The sequence below is a fragment of the Balaenoptera borealis genome, assembly GCF_965194805.1.
Source record: "Balaenoptera borealis genome assembly, chromosome: 2".
NCBI lineage: Eukaryota > Metazoa > Chordata > Mammalia > Artiodactyla > Balaenopteridae > Balaenoptera > Balaenoptera borealis.
Window position 1 is genome coordinate 81385637 of NC_138867.1, and position 16697 is coordinate 81402333.

The window sequence follows — 16697 nt, forward strand, 5'->3', positions numbered from 1 at the left end:
GGGGGAAAAACGAGGGAGAAAAGAAAAGGGAGAGAGAGAGGACACAGAAGGAGAAAGAGAGACAAGCAGCAACTGGCATTGGTATTTATAAAACAGTTCTCTTGGATATGATCACATTTGGACTGGGCCTTATGAGGTTATTGTATCAAATGGATTAACAATTGTGAAAGAGCTTTGTAAAATGAAGAAACTATACAAATAAGTGCCATTATTATTGAGAGTGAGCTTCAGCCTGTAATAGAGATGGGTCCCATTCTTGCTGGGTTCGAAGGCAGGCGTGCTCTAGAGCTGCCATATCTGAAGGGAAAACAGAGATGAGAGGTCTGGGAAGATCTGAAAGGCTGTATGTGTGCACGGGGGTGTGACCTCCTTCGGCTCTGTTGCATTGCAGAGAGAATTTCCTGTGCCAGCTCAGCCATAGCCTGCCTTTCCTACAGGATATCAAGCTCCAAGTTTACAGTTCCTATCAGGGAGTCTCTTTGTTTGAACAAAGCCTCATTTGTTAGGAAGTGTCACAGATCAGCGTGTATCAGATGCAAGATTGAATGTCCCTCAAGCACAAAGACGTGCAAAGCTATGCCAGGATACCAGCAATGGGGCTTTTCACCATGAGAAAACAGATGGTCAGAGTGAAAAAGGCTAGTCTTTATGGAAAAGAAATTCTTCCAACCCACCCCCACCCCCAGGCCCTACTTCCCACTTCACCCCCCTTCCCCCTGCTCTTCTTTCACTCCACTGCACTGACAGGGAAACATTCGATATGCTGCAACATCATCTGATGTTTGTGTCTCTTTAATTAAACCAAGAGATCTGGAATAGGGACGCCCTTGTCTTTGTGGAGAAATGATTTCAAAAAGAAGATAATAGAACCTCTTTTTCTGCAGGCTTTCAAGAGGCTTGTGTGTAATTTGTCCTTTGCAAGAGCAATCAAAGATAACCGGTGCGCAATTGATTACGGGCTTTGTGTCCTTTTAATTACTTGTTTCTACACACTGGTTTAGTTACACGCTGAAAGCAGATCCGTCTGAGTTCTCTCCAAGCTGTAGTGCTTTCTTTTGCTCACATGGTTTAATAATAAAGCTATTAGTAAGCCACCACCAGGTAGAACAATCCTATCGGATTGGGATAGATCTTGAATCTTGCCTTTCTTTATTCTTCCAATAGGCTATTAGATGTTTTTATGGAAAACAAGGTTAAAGAATGCTACATCATTGCTTAACTATACAAAAATATTCTGCAATTTCAGGAGGGTACAGTCTGCCTTATTCCCAAAGTAGAGTTCACAAGGACAGAAGGATTAGAACTTATATAGCATGTTTTCAGTTCTTTTTAATTGACAAAGATAAGACTACATTTTTTTCTTTCTTTTTACTGAACACTATCTATCAACTGATATAGCCAAATTCCCTTGAAAAACTGTAGGAAAAAATTCTTAAGGTTAGCACAATATATAGACCAGTTTTTTTATTGTTTGTATTCCATGTACTGAAAATGCTGTCAAATCAGTAAATGCCAGATGAAAATATAGGAACAATTTTATTTCTATTTTATGTTCTCCACCTAGAAGTTGAGAAAGGTACAAAAGGAGCTTTCCAATGACAGAAAACCGATTAAATTTCTATGCCACTATTTACTTACCTGCTACTAATTTATGCCCTAGAGAGAAAGAAAAGCTAGAAGTTGTAACCATGTAAAAGAAACCCATCTAATTTCAATATGTCAATTCTGTGACTACAGCTGCTGAGATAGGAAATGAATGGAAAGCTTAGCGAAATGTGTGATTCTCCACTAAGGACACTATATTCAGGGGCCTAGCCTCTTGTTTTATCACATCTCTGTAGATGTGAGCTCCCTGCAAATGGCGAAACTACCCCACACTCTGGGAAAACCTCTAAGCCTGGATCCCCACCCACCTGCAAGCTCTCAGATCCTTTAAGCATCACTTCTGCTGTGGCATTAGATTCCTCTTCCTTCCCAGAAATGCTCTCTACCTTGCAGGCAGGTATCTGTCTATGAAGTATCCAATATGCCCTCAGCAACATGGGAAATATAGAAATTTACCTTCTTTGAAATACGGTTTCTTCTGACAAAGAGCTTGTAGTCTATGCAAGGAAACGAGTCTTGAACAAATGAAACACTCAATGAAAACTGAACATGTGCCATATGATCCTGCAATCCCACTCCTGGGCATATATATACCCAGAGAAAACTATGATTTGAAAAGACACATGCACCCCAGTGTTAACTGCAGGACTATTTACAATAGCCAAGACATGGAAATAATCTAAATGTCCATCGACAGATGAATGGATAAAGAAGATGTAGTATATATACACAATGGAATATTACTCAGCCATTAAAAAAATGACATAATGCCATTTGTGGCAACATGGATGGACCTAGAGATTATCATACTAAGTAAAGTAAGTCAGAAGGAGAAAGACAAATACCATATGATATCACTTATATGTGGAATCTAAAATATGACACAAATGAACTTATTTATGAAACAGAAACAGACTCACAGATATAGAGAACAGACTTGTGGTTGCCAAGGGGTTGGGGGGGAGGGACGGATTAGGAGTCTGGATTAGCAGATGCAAACTATCATATATAGAATGGATAAACAACAAGGTCCTTACTGTATAGCACAGGGAACTATATTCAATATCCTGTGGTAAACCATAATGGAAAAGAATATGAAAAAGAACATATATATGAATCACTTTGCTGTACTGTAGAAATCAACACAACATTGTAAAGCAATTATACTTCAATAAAATAAATTTTAAAAAAGTGAACATGATAAGTTCTAACTTAAAAGAGAAGGAAATCAATATACAAAGAGCAGACAGATGAGACCTCATGGACTCGGTGGGACGTAAGCTGTGCTGAAGCCTAAATGGGTATAGAGCAGATTGGGAAAGGCAAAGAAAAGAAGAAAAAGCATTCTAGCATGGCTTCATGAGGCAGTGATGAGTAGAGCAGGAGGTATGAATAGGAAGAAGTGGAAAAGTAAGAAGCATGGATAAGATCAGGCTGATTACAAAGATTCAAATGTCAGACATTTGTTTTTTTAAACCAATAATTATTCATTGCTTTCTGTGTGATAAGTGTTGAACTAAGTACTGGAGATTATAAAAGGAGTAAAGATACAGTCTCTGCCCCCATGAAAATCACCATCAGATGGAAAATACAAACTCAGCCTATCAACCATCATAAATTACCATGTATCTATATGCCATTCTAGCAGATATTCATAGTTACATTAATAAAATAATACTGTTTATTTGATGTTTATCTTATGTCCAATTAATGGATTAGCTTTCTGATAGCTATAACACAGAAACATGTTATGCTCCTCCATGTTGATTATTACTACTATTTCATGAATCTTACCATGTTTCTCTCTTGTTCCCCTTTCCAGCTGCTTCCTTTCCTCAGCATTTTGTCTCCATTATCACAGAATTTCATTTAGCTTTTATTGGATCTCTTCTCTGATGTTTTACATTATCAGAGTTCTTCCACAAGGTTCAGCCATTTGTGCATTTCCTAAAACAATTAAAGATTTTATTATACACACACACACACACACACACACACACACACGAGATTCTTAGAATGCTGGCGTGTTGATGTGATAACCACAGTAATCTGACCTTTGGGAAAACATACCTAAGCATTATAAACACACAATTTAATGAAATATATGTCTAAGCACTGCATTTATATAGTTCTATAATAGAATTATGAGTTAAGTACCGTGAGAGTACAGGAGGAGGGGGCAACTAGCAAGTACATGGAGGTAAATTTGATATAGATATACTTCTTTGGGTGCAAAGTGAGTGTTCATGTAATATAACCTAAAAACGGTTACTATAAATTCCCTATCTTCTCTGCTCCTCTTCCTTTGATGTATCTTCTTCTAAATTATTTAGGAATGCAGCATTTATGATTTCCTTCTCTCGCAAATGCCCACCCTACAGAACATGCATTGTCAGTGGGCTCTGATGCAAATCGCTTCACAGCAGAAACCACTCTGCCATTATACTCTAATTTGCAGCCAAGCTGGCTTTCAGCTGGTCCCTTGTCCTTGGGCTATCATTCACTGTCAGGGCCTCTCCAGGGTGCACCAGCTGTTCTCTAGACAGAGAGAAAGAGGGAAGTAGTCATATGTCACTGATTCCAAAAAAAAGCCTGCCTTGACTACCATGGTTCCTCCTTGGTTCCAGGACTGATCATCATGTATTTAGGATCAGAGCCACCTCTGGGCAAAACTTGTGAAGTACATAATATTTTCCTTAGTTAACATCCGCTTTCCCTTGGCCACTACTCTTTCCTAGGCCTCGGGCTGGACTTGGCCATTCCAGAACTTATTCAGGCTACCCTGTCTGGATAAGGATTCAATCTGTAGAACAGTGATTTTCAATTGAAGGGCTAATACTCATCCCCAAAATATACTTCACTTGAGTGCATGTGTACGTATAAATACACACAAATGTAAAATTTTGCATCCAATTTCAGGTAATTTATAAATTCTCCCTGAAGCCAGCCTAGGATAAGAACTGCTGTCTCAGCCTTCTTTTCTCTGTTTTCTCTTTCTTTCTTTTCTCTCTCCATCCTTTTTTCCATTTTGTCACATCTCATTCTCTGGTAAGAAAAAAACATTCCAATCTAAATCATAAGACAGTGTTCAAAAAGATTTTTAATATATTTTTTAAAACCTTATTTGCTCTTTTAGAAAAGGATAAGTAAAATAAGTGATAATAGAGCTGGTTAAAGCCAAACTTCAACTAAAAGGAACCATGGATTTATTTCTTGTGTACCCTCTGCCCACACAGCTACTGTTGAGACAACTTCAATAAACTTGTCTTGTGAAACTTTGGGTATGGCACATAAGTTGTTCTGAAGAGAAATTTCATATTTTTCTTCTTTTTGAGGGTATTTAAATATCAACTTAGAGAGACTAATGGTTAAAATTTCCTTCCCTTTGGACTGAGCAATGGTGATTCAATTTTAACAGCTGCCGACCGCCTCCCAATGATTATGTTTTCAGGAAGCACCATTTGTTTTATAGCACAGCTGCAGGTGGTGCTTGCTCATCTGTAGGCAGGATTCTACAACAGCTAACTTGGTATCATCTCTCCTCCTGGTAGCTTTCAAAATGTCTATGACCTTCTCCAGGAAAGGAAAAAAAAAAGTTAGAAAGGCTAGTAAGAGCACATCATAGGTAAAATATGTGCAAAATAATTGAGAGCTAAAAGAAGTCTTTTAAAAAATACAATACTACATTGCCATTCCATTTCAGTATAACAAAAAGTAATAGGTATCTCATTTGAGTATTTCATAAGATGGATTATCTCCAAAATTCTGATTAATTCCACTTGATAAAATATTTTAAGTGATCTTATCATTTCTGTACTAAACTTAAAAAAAAAACCAGAGTTGAAAAAATGAGCAATTGCATTGGGTGACATCTTACCCGACTTTGGATCTTTGTTAGGATCTTGAAAATAATCAAGCTAGAAAAATCTTTCTAGGCCTTTGAGCGGAAATTTTTTAATGTGTGAAGCAAGATCAGGCCATGCTGGTGCTGTATTCTAAAGCAAAAATGACAAAAATGTGATGTATGCACTACTATATTCCCCTTGGTGCCTACTTTAAACATTGCTAATTGATTATGACATACTTTTCTGCTTAGCCCAGACACAATCTCAGAATCCTTCTGAACACAGTTATATTCATTCTCTATCAATTGTTTGAAAGTGACAGATGAGATAAAGCTCATTCTCTATTTCTGTGCTAGATCATTGATAGAATCACTGAGCCATTGCAAATACAGTGGAACTACCTGATTGATATTGGATTGGGGACGAGGGTCCAAAGTAACTGCTTCTCTCTGCCATGTGACAGGGGCCAGATCCACAGCCTGTGGGCCAAATCTGACCGCCAACTGTAGATAAAAGTCTATTGGAGGGGCTTCCCTGGTGGCGCAGTGGTTGAGAATCTGCCTGCTAATGCAGGGGACACAGGTTCGAGCCCTGGTCTGGGAAGATCCCACATGCCGCGGAGCAACTAGGCCCGTGAGCCACAACTACTGAGCCTGCGCGTCTGGAGCCTGTGCTCCACAACAAGAGAGGCCGCGATAGTGAGAGGCCCACGCATCGTGATGAAGAGTGGCCCCCGCTTGCCACAACTAGAGAAAGCCCTCGCACAGAAACAAAGACCCAACACAGCCAAAAATAAATAAATAAATAAATGAATTTAAAAAGAAATTAAACATAAAAGTCTATTGGAAAAATGGCCACACCCATTTGTTCATGTATTATGCATGACTACTTTCCCTGCTTTGGATTACATAAAACAGTAATTCCACAAGCTAGTTCAAGTTGGGTCTTTTCATTTTTATTCAAGAATGACAGATATTCCAGAACTTTGGATTCTAATTTGGCCACCTCGGAGATCATTATCTCCTCCAAGGACTACAGAACTTTCTATAATACAAGAAAGAACAAAACAAGAGCCTATGATTGACTTATAGATCCCAATGGCATTTGTATGTTGAAAGCCATGAAAGCATGCTCCTAGCACTGAAAGCAGAAATGCAGTGTGATATCAAAGCCAGGGTTCAATCCCCTTCCTGTTTCCCCTCTTCCCATCAGCTCTTTCCCCAGCATGGAGATTCAAGCTTGGCTTGTACATGTTCCAGGAGACTTTTCTAAGACAGAGAAAAATACTCCCTGGTGACTTCCCTGGTCAAACACCATGCAAAACCCGTCTGCCATTCCTGTGTGCTGCTGTAATCATTTGTTAATTGTCACAATGTTTTATGATGGTCTTTTTAAAAAATCTTGTGGAAACTTATTTCCCTTTGTATTCAACCAGTAGGCAGCGTTTTCTTTAGAGCTAAACAACATGAACCCAGTTCCCCTTCCCAAGATCTATGATTCTAAACCATTTCTAATAGAGTGTTTCCTAGCTCTGTGATTCCAACAATAAACTGTTACTGTTTCCTTCCATCTTTCAATGTAGCATCCTTCTGTCTAGATCTAGCAGTGGGAAAAAGAATGTAAGAGGGAAAAGTATAGATGGAAAAAAAAAAAAAAAAGAGAAAGAAAAAGTAAAGAAAGCTAGATATACGCCATGCTTGCCTGCCTAAAAGATTACTGTGTGACCTTATCCTGGTATCTCATTGTGGTGGTTGAGATTAACCATCTATTTGATACTTAGGTCACTTGCATTAGAGAAAAAAGAAAGAAAGAAAAAAATTATAATTCTTTTGTCTTCAGTTCCTATTTTAGTACAACTATGCATACTTTTACACTTGGTAATTGATAAACCTTAAACTGTTAGATGGTTTTAATAGAAAACTGGATCTATTTAAAAAACAAGTCTATCCTTGCAAATAGCAATACCACCTGCTTGAGGCTTTCTGCATTAAGTGACTTGTATTCACAAAGCAATGCCTTCAGCTAGATGAGTTGTTTACTTTTGGGTATTCAATCCCTGCAATTCTTGTTCAGGAAAAAGAAAAAGACCACAAATCAAGGTAAATAGAGAAGAAAAAAAAGAAAAGAACCAAAAAAAGAAAATGACTCTGATGTGCTGAAGACTTCTGTGTGAAATCCTCATCAGCCTTTCCAGTCACTCTGAATTAAGCAAGTGGTGCATGACATGTACCGAAGTTGGATCAACAGTACAAGCTGTACAGATGTGCCCATCTGGTACGCAGGTGTTTGCACAGATATTCCCCAGCCAAACTTCCAGGGGGTAGCATTTTTGTGGAGCTGGCTCCACACTAGGACAGAGAAAGAGAGGGGGACCACCCACTGATAATAAATGGTGCCACTTTGGGTTGACCACATACCCTCAAAGAATTGTTCTTAAATTTCATAGGCATCAAGATCTCTTGAGAAACTTTATAAAAATGCAGAATCCTGAGCCCTTCCCCAAGATATTTACTTTCAATATACACCTATGGTATGTTCCAGAAACCTGCTTTCAACAAACATTCTAGGTTATTTTAATATAATTGTTCCTTAGTCTGTACTTTGAGAAATACTACCTTAAGACACAGAATAAAATGGATAAAGAACATCTAGAAAATAAAAGATACTTTTATCCTATAAAGTTTGCAGCCATTCTTCTCATTATGTGAATATTGCCTATATAATGCCTACAAGCATTCACGAACACATTAGAATATTTAACCAGAAAACCAGAAAAAAAAAGTGTTTGTCCACACAAACTCTGGATATTATAAAACCTTTTAAAAATAATGTGTGTCCTTATTTATTAGCTCCTATGCCTATAAAGGGAAACTAAGCACAACTCAAGTTTGGAATGCCAGTGATACCTAGGTACCAAGGGCAATGGCCTTAAACCCCATCATGAGCCTTTGCCCAATTTCACGTGATTCTTTTGACAACTGGTAATATATCCTATGTACTGGTGTTCATTGTCTTTTCTTTGACCACTATCAAATATGAACATATATCCCCTAAAAATTATTCTCTGAAATAGTTCTCGGCAACCAAGAACCACTCACCTACTCACTATCCCAAGATTGGGAAACAGAAAGAAAAGATAGACATAAGATACATCCAAGAGCCAGATCATATAAGTAAATTTGGATCATGTTGAGTTTAGACTTTCTTTAGTAGGGGATGGGAAGTCATTGAAGCATTTTGATTAGAGGAACGTCATGATCACAGTTATTTCATGGACTTCACATAGGCTATAACTTTTAAGAGTTTTGTAATAATGTATATGACCAGATTCTGCTGAAAATAAAAAGGATATGTATTAATAACATATTGATATGATAAAATTACAAGTCATTAATTATTCAGACATCAATATACTTCTCCCTCATCTCAAGTAAAGAAAAAACCAGAGGGGCTTCCCTGGTGACGCAGTGGTTAAGAATCCACCTGCCAATGCAGGGGACACGGGTTCGAGCCCTGGTCCGGGAAGATCCCACATGCTGTGGAGCAACTAAGCCCATATGCCACAACTACTGAGCCTGCGTTCTAGAGCCCACGAGCCACAACTACTGAAGCCCGTGTGCCTAGAGCCCATGCTCCACAAGAGAAGCCCACGCACCGCAACAAAGAGTAGCCTCCACTCACCGCAACTAGAGAAAGCCCGTGCAGCCAAGACCTAACGCAGCCAAAACTAACTAACTAAATAAATAAAATTAAAAAAAAAAGAAAAAACCAGAATCTGGCACTTCTCATTAGCCTTAAGAATACATTTCTAAGAATAATGGCTACTCAATAAATATTTATTTCATGCCCATGTTATGTTAGGCACTGTGCTGGGTGTTGAGGAGAAAAACAGGGATGCTCTCCCCTCTCAGGGTGTTTACAGTCTACTGAGACAGACATTGAACAAATAATCAAACAAGCTGTGGGTTTTCCACATGGCTCTTTGCTATTCCTGCTATTCCTAGCAGTGTGATGCTTTAATTTCTTTTAAAATGGAAGGCTTTTCCCTATTCCACCTTTTTTAAGGACTCCTAAGCAATCATCAGAGGCCTTAAACTGACTGCCTGCAGACCTATTTTGTGTGACCCACACAATGCTGAGGTCCACTGTTTTTTGTTTTGTTTGGGTGTTTTTGTTTGTTTGTTTTTTTGTTTGTTTTGTTTTTAATTTGAATTCACTGCCAACATAAAATATGAGCTTGTAATGTCTCTTGAATATTTGGCCCTACTGGGCCTCAGTTTCCACAAGGCAACAAGTGTCTGGAGCTGAGTAGCAGCTGCCTTTTCAGAAGTAATGTGTTCCATCCATTTGGCCACTTTAAAGCCCAGTCCCTGTCACAATCTGACATGCAGACCATGAGACTGCTGTCATTGATCATCTCCCTTGAGTTGCTACTTTTCCTACTCCTGGCTTAGCTCACTCATCGGCATTACCTACCAGACTCTCCTGGACAGTCGAGTTTGCAATTGCCACTCTACAGAGAAAATCTCGGCAATCATTTTATAAAATCCTCTTCAATGTGTTCCTTACCCTGGTTCTTCTGCTCACCAAGTCACTAGACTAAGTAAATAATCAAATGTTGTTCATCACTCATTTTATTTATTTAAATATTTCCTCAACTCTTCTTTTGAATTGTGCCTTTTCTTACATCCATTTAGTCCAAGCCAACAAGATTACTCATTGGTTAGTCCCAAATATGACTTATTTTCTGTTCCATTGTCTTCAATCCTACTAGAATCTCTCTATTTAGAACACATCCCAGCTCTCCAAACTCTGATTGTCCACTTGCATCTGTCCACAGGTCCAGTTCAAATCCCCTACCTTTTCCCTGAAGCCATCCAGACTTCCCTATGAGCTCCCACACACCTTACCTGAACCTCTGTAAAGCCCCTCGAGCTTTTTACCTCATAATACAGCTTTCTATGTTTGAGCTCCTTGAAAGCAGGAACCCTGTCTAATCTATCTTCCTTCTCCCACTAACACAATGCCAAGCAGAAAACACTAATCATTTGTATAATAAATGAAGAGAGATTCTACTTGAAACCAACTATAAAGGAAGGAGCTGAATGTATTTAACTCCCTCTAGGATACTGATGGTTGTTTTCAACGCTCAAGCTGCACAGATGTGCACTTGTTTGGAGCCTTGTTTTTTGTTTGTTTGACCTGTTACTCCCTATGCTTGCTTTCCCATACATGTGTCCAGTGGAAACATGCTCATTCATTCCATGTGTTTTGCCAGTTCCTTATTTAGTAACCTAGTCCAATAGCTTTTCTCTTTTTGCTCATTAAAATGTTATGCAAAATAAATTTAATTCTTGCTTCTAGACTAGTGCCATGACAAAATTTGGGATTTATCTTGTTTTTACTTGACTGTAAACCCTTGAGGGCAAGAAAGCTTAGCCATCATGTCTTACATACTATGCAATAAATGTTTTTGTAACAAGTGACTTTCATTTATTTTTAGAATCTGGACATTGAATTCTAGAGCCAGAATGTATCCTTGTAATTTTGGAATGGATGTTACTTTCTACCTATTGTAAAGGCAATATGCTTTCCTCTTAAATGAGAAAAGAAAAGCAAAATTTAAAAGCATTAAATTTCTTAAGCAAGTTTTCACACGGCTAGTTAGTGGAATCATCTGCAATATTTAAGTTGTGAATGGAATGAGCAGAAAATATAAGTGCATTGTGAAAAATGATCTTGTATACCCACCCACTGCTCTAGGCAAGGGTGTCCTGAAGTCACCAGTCATCCATTCAGCTTCTCAATTAGCACTTCTTGAGAGCTATGTGCTAAAGCACCAGAAGCGCACCTACAAAACTTCCCTGCTTGCTACTTATCAGTTTCACTCCCCATGTCAAAGGAGATTAAGTTTTTCTTTTTATAAGGCAACCTTTCAATCACGATCTTGGCCTCCAGTAATGTTGCCTCCATGCTCCTGGTCCATACCTTCTTCTGTGTCAGCCTGACATTTTAAATTAAAATAAATAAATAAAAATAAAATAAAAACAGTTCTCTTCTAGAGAGTAAAAGATTTCAGAGCCTAAAGAGCCCACAGGCAGATCACTTACCACTACCAAACTTAGTCATAGGGTCCAACTTGGCAAATTACAATGCACAAACCTGTTTTTTTAGTTCCAACCTGTTTCATACTCAAACTAGCCCAGCTATTTTCCTTATTCCCAGTTCCGTGGGGAAGCCAGATCCTTTCTGGCTGAATCCCAGACACAACGCCCTAAGCTCAAGGCACAGCTTCAGTTTTGCCATTGACTGGAAACACCTACGCTGGTAGCTTCTCCTTTCGTTGTTTCTGTCACTAGATCCTCTTGAGTGCCTGTCTTAAGCACACGGTCCAGGTCCTTTTCCACCAATTCCTGTCCCCTTCTGCTCTTAATTCAAATCTCATTTCCTCTCTCTTTGCTGTTTCCAGGCAGATTCACTTGTTCTCTTTCTCTCCCAAACCTAGGCAATCACATTGTGTCCTGGTCTCATTTCCTGATGTCAGTCAGCCCCAACACCTCTTAATCTTCTGTCAATAGACGGGAGACTCTTTTTGATTGGTGGCCAAACCCTTGTGGTTCTAATCTAGGGGATAAAGAGGTGAACAAAGGCTAAAAGGAATTTAGGAAGCATTAATGTACTTTGGGTGAGGAAAGTTAGCACAAAGTGGAACAGGGACAGAAATAAGCCACTAAGTTTAGAGTATTAGTTATTCAGGCTGTGTAAATAAAAAGCAGATTCTGAGGCAGTGTTTCTCAAAGTGTGGTTCAAGGGACTGCCTGTCTCAGAATCATTTGTGTGAAGGTGTGGGTGGGAGATGGGGGAAGGTTGCTTGATCACGTCCTAGGCTCTACCCCATATTGAACTGAAATCTCTGAGCATTTACTAACAATATGAGTTTTTGATAAACTCCTAGTTCTTTTTCTAATGCACATTCAAATTTAAGAACATTGTACAGTTGTCTCTATTGTCCTTTAAAAGCAGTTATTCTTTATTGTATGCTTGTTGGGTGTCTAATATTTAAGTTTTTTCTATACTCAGTATGGTATTTAATAGATATTTTTGTAGACACTGGAGATATAGCAGAGAATGAATGGACAAGTTCCTTCGTTGCGAATTTTACATGCTGGTGGGAAAACAGAGATCTGTGGTCATCACAACAAGAAAATAAAATGAAAATTGAAAAAGAGTCCCAGCCACTTCCTGGGGAACAAAGATTACATACATATATACACAAGTGCATTAATACATATATATTTTATATGTATTTCTATATTCACATACAATAAGAAAACATAAAATTAAAAATTAATAGTTAGAATGATTAGTTTATGTTCTTTTAATTTCCTGGAGTTACTTTAGAATATTACTATAGATTCTTCTAGAGTCTTTTTAGAATATAACTTTAAGGGCTTATGTATAGGCTATAAAGCATATCTGTTTTTACTGAGAGAAAAATTTTAAATACAGAGCAGTGAGAGAAAAATTCTTAGTGATAGACATAAATCTTAATTCACCCCATCAGAAAAGCAGCACCAAGAGAAAGCCTGTGAGCCAGCAAACAGGCACCAAGGGCACGTACCCAGAGGATACACAGGCTGGATGTGTGCACATGGCTGCTCCCAGCCTTCAAGCCAAACCTTTACTACCAAGCCACCCCTAGACTCACTTGAAATTGCTGGTTACACACTCCACATTTCACTACTAATATATAGGAGAGTCACAAATGTATACTTTTCTTGATTTAAATAAAAATTAGTGTGGGGAGGAGGTGAAAAGCATAAAAGCATCTATGAAGCAAGCTGCCAGCTTCACTCACCTTCTTTGCTCTTGCACAAAGACATGTTTCATTTGGGAGTGTGAATACGTGTGTGACCAACACGAAAGCTGAGGACTTTAAAATCAGCCAGCAATCCCTGGGCCATTTCAGCTGTGTTTCTACTTCACAGGGCCTCTTGGGGACTGCTGGGAGCAGGTGTGAAGTTCCAGTTTATTAACAAGTTAAGTCAGTGTTGTTGTACATTTTGAGGAGTCTAATAGACTGGCCGATCTCAATGAATATAGAGTAGCACTGCACTGGAAAGACACATAAAAAATTAAAATACTACCGTTATTACTATTAGAAAAAGCACCTGTTGGATGTGTGCTATATTCCAGGCATTGTGCTAAGTGATTTAGAAGCATCATCAGGTTTATTTGTTTAGATAAATTAGTAAAGATTTTTTTTTTTCTGGATAAGGAACATTGAAGTTATAGATGACTGTGAGAATCCAACTTGTATCAAAGAATCTCTGTGTTGTTTTCTCCATACGTTGGTTTAAATTCCTTGCTTTGCTTTGCCAACAGAGATTAAGATTTGGACCCTGCCTGTGTGCTGACTATAGTGTAACCCATGAAGCTTGATTATCCATGAAAAGTTTTCAGAAGGCTATAATCTCCACCATGGCAAGTGGAATGTTAACATTTATTTTTACTGTCTTTTGAGACGGCACCAGAAGGAAGGAAACAGAACATAAAGTATTAATGTGAGATAGAATTTAAGAAACTATTTAGTCCAGGCCCATAAATTTTAACTTAAAAAAAAAAAAAAAGAATGAGGACCAAAGACATAGTCTGATTTTGTACATTCTCCCATATTTCCTTTTGTATTCAGGCTTTTGCTCCAACCGTATGGCTTTTTTTTTTTTTTTTTTTTTTTTGGCGATTTATGGGAACTATATTGAAATAAAAGACAAATCAACAGTGAGGGGAAAACAGCCCATCATAAAATCATGTAAGTATTTAACTGATTGTGCTATATTTTAAGTATGCTAGCATGTAAAATTCTAAGAGTTACTGTGAACAGCGGTTCTCTCTTGGTGGTGGGATTATGGAGGAAGATTAATCTCCCTCTTTCTGTTTTTTTCTCCTTTTTTTTTTTAATTTTCCAAATTTTCTACAGTGAACATTATTTCATCTGATTTGAGAAACGTACAGGGGTATCCTTAGAGACAGATGGCTGTTGACAAACAACACAAAAGGCACCCCAAGCTCTTTCTGTATGAGTGCTGGATAGCCCTTAGATTTCAGTCCTGTTCAAGAGAGGAAAGGATGAATTCAAAGGAGCGAGGTGAGGGGTGCAACACAGAGACAGTCTGGAGGTGTATCTGGGGTGGGGGTGGGGGGAATTTCTCTCAGACTCTTCCAGGAAAGTTGAGGAACATCAGCAGGTAGGAGAAGGGCTCTGCCTCCCCTGGGCAGGGCTGAGAGTCAGTCAGTACCTGAAGGGTGGTGGGCATGGTTTCATCCAGGTCATTATAGTAACTTGGCTGTTGGAGAAAGATGTTTCCTATCATCTTCTGCAGCAGCGGGGAGTTGCCTTTTCCAAAGAGCACGCAGAGGTCCAGGATCTTTGGGATGTCAAACAGGAAGTTGTTGTAGAGGATTTCTCCAAAAGCAGAGGGGGAAATGAAATGATCTTTGGATTCCTTGTGAGTGGACATGCGAAGGAAGGTGAGAAAAACACTTCGGTGGAGGCGCTTCTCCATGTCAACGACCTCAGGGGCGGGGGCCACCCACTCGTCGAACTTTCGGGGGACATAGTGCAGGTAGGAGTTTTTTTTTTTTTTTTTTTTTTTCAGATTTCATCTTTTTAATCAACTCGGTGAAAGACATCCTAAACGCTACATGAAACACAACAGAATATTTTTTTCTTCCAGTATTAAAAAAAAAATGACACACAAATATTTTTAAGAAACTTCTATATAATCAAGGCAGAGATCTGGAGTAAAAAACACCTCTAAGTAATCATGTTCTTCATTTCTTATAGTTACAGTCAGAAATTGCTTCCTAATCACGATTAAACATTGTGTACAGGTGTTTAAAATGTTCCTAGATGCACATTATTTAAAAAAATCAGTCTGGCCAAACATTTTTTGCCAGAACCAACATTCCTGAGAGCCCGAACTAAAAAACTGGTAAAAAAGGAAAAAATATCCAGACTCCACAAACGTCTCAGAATTTGTCTTTAAATGGGAGAAAAATTTTAAAAAACACATGGAACTTTCTGAAAGGTCTTTAACAAGCTACCTTGGGAGCTCTACTCAAAAAAAAAAATTGATGTAACTAAAACAGATGTTTCAGTGCAGCTGCAAAAATCTTTATAAATACAGCCATTTGGAGGGATGGTCCTGGATCAGAAGAAGTTTTATTCCTTGTGTATCTACATTAGGTGTGCATGCCTCATCTCAGTTGTCATAATTATCCCTGTAATTTCCTCCTGAGTAGCGGTCATAACCACCCTGGCTGCCGCCATAGTCTCTGGACCTTCCTTATCCATATCCATATCCTCCAGGTCGGCTGTCATACCTGCCACTTCCATAGCCCTGGTCCCCACCACCTCTAGAGTAGCTGCGACCATGCCCATAGGCCCCAAAGGCACCCCCTCTTGTTCCCCGGGCCGACTTGCCCGCGTGGTCTACACGGATCTGACGACCGTCCAGAGACTCTCCATTCATGGCTCTCATGGCATCTGAGGCATGCTCTGGATTGGTGAAGGTGATGAAGCCAAAACCCCGGGATCGCTGAGTCTCCCGGTCCTTGACAACAACCACCTCAGAAATAGGTCCGAAGCTGCTGAAGTGGTCTTCCAGAGCCTGCTCATCAGTGTTGAAGTTGAGCCCTCCCACGAAGAGCTTCCCTTCTTCAGAGGACATGGCGGTAAATTCAAGTCCTGGAATTTAAGTAAAAGGCCGAAGAGACAGCTACCGCCAAGAAGCCGAGAGACTGGGCCAACCGTATGGCTTTTGACGCATGGTTCCTAGTCAAATAGAGTTCATCTGATGTTTTCATCCTTTCTAGAACTTTTTGCCCATGTAGCCAGCTTGCAGGACTGAGGGACCAGAGCAGCCACCAGTCTTTTTGTAAATGACAGCCACCGAGGCATGCTCGGAACTACAAGTAATTATATCAATAATTGTGGCTGGATAGAATTGATTTTATAACTTGGAGGTGTTAAGTTTGGTTGCACTAAAATTGCATTACAGCCCTGAGATATAATGAAGGTTTATGACAAAAAGAAAATACATGTAAATAATGACTCCCATTATCCTGATTCATGTTTACGTCAACTGCATCCAAAGTAAAGCTTTTCCATTCACAATTGTTATGGGGAGAGAGAGAAGGGGGAATACAGACTGCTCACACGTGGATTTCTGATCATTTAGCTCA

At 39.0% G+C, this 16697-nt stretch overlaps 1 pseudogene across 1 annotated transcript; it reads right to left on the minus strand.

Moving 5' to 3' along the window:
• Positions 1-15212: 15212 nt before the first annotated feature.
• Positions 15213-16258, minus strand: LOC309622491 (RNA-binding protein 3 pseudogene; annotated as a pseudogene). The gene has a single exon. The product of its transcript is annotated as an RNA-binding protein 3 pseudogene (transcript).
• Between the last annotated feature and the right edge of the window lie 439 nt (positions 16259-16697).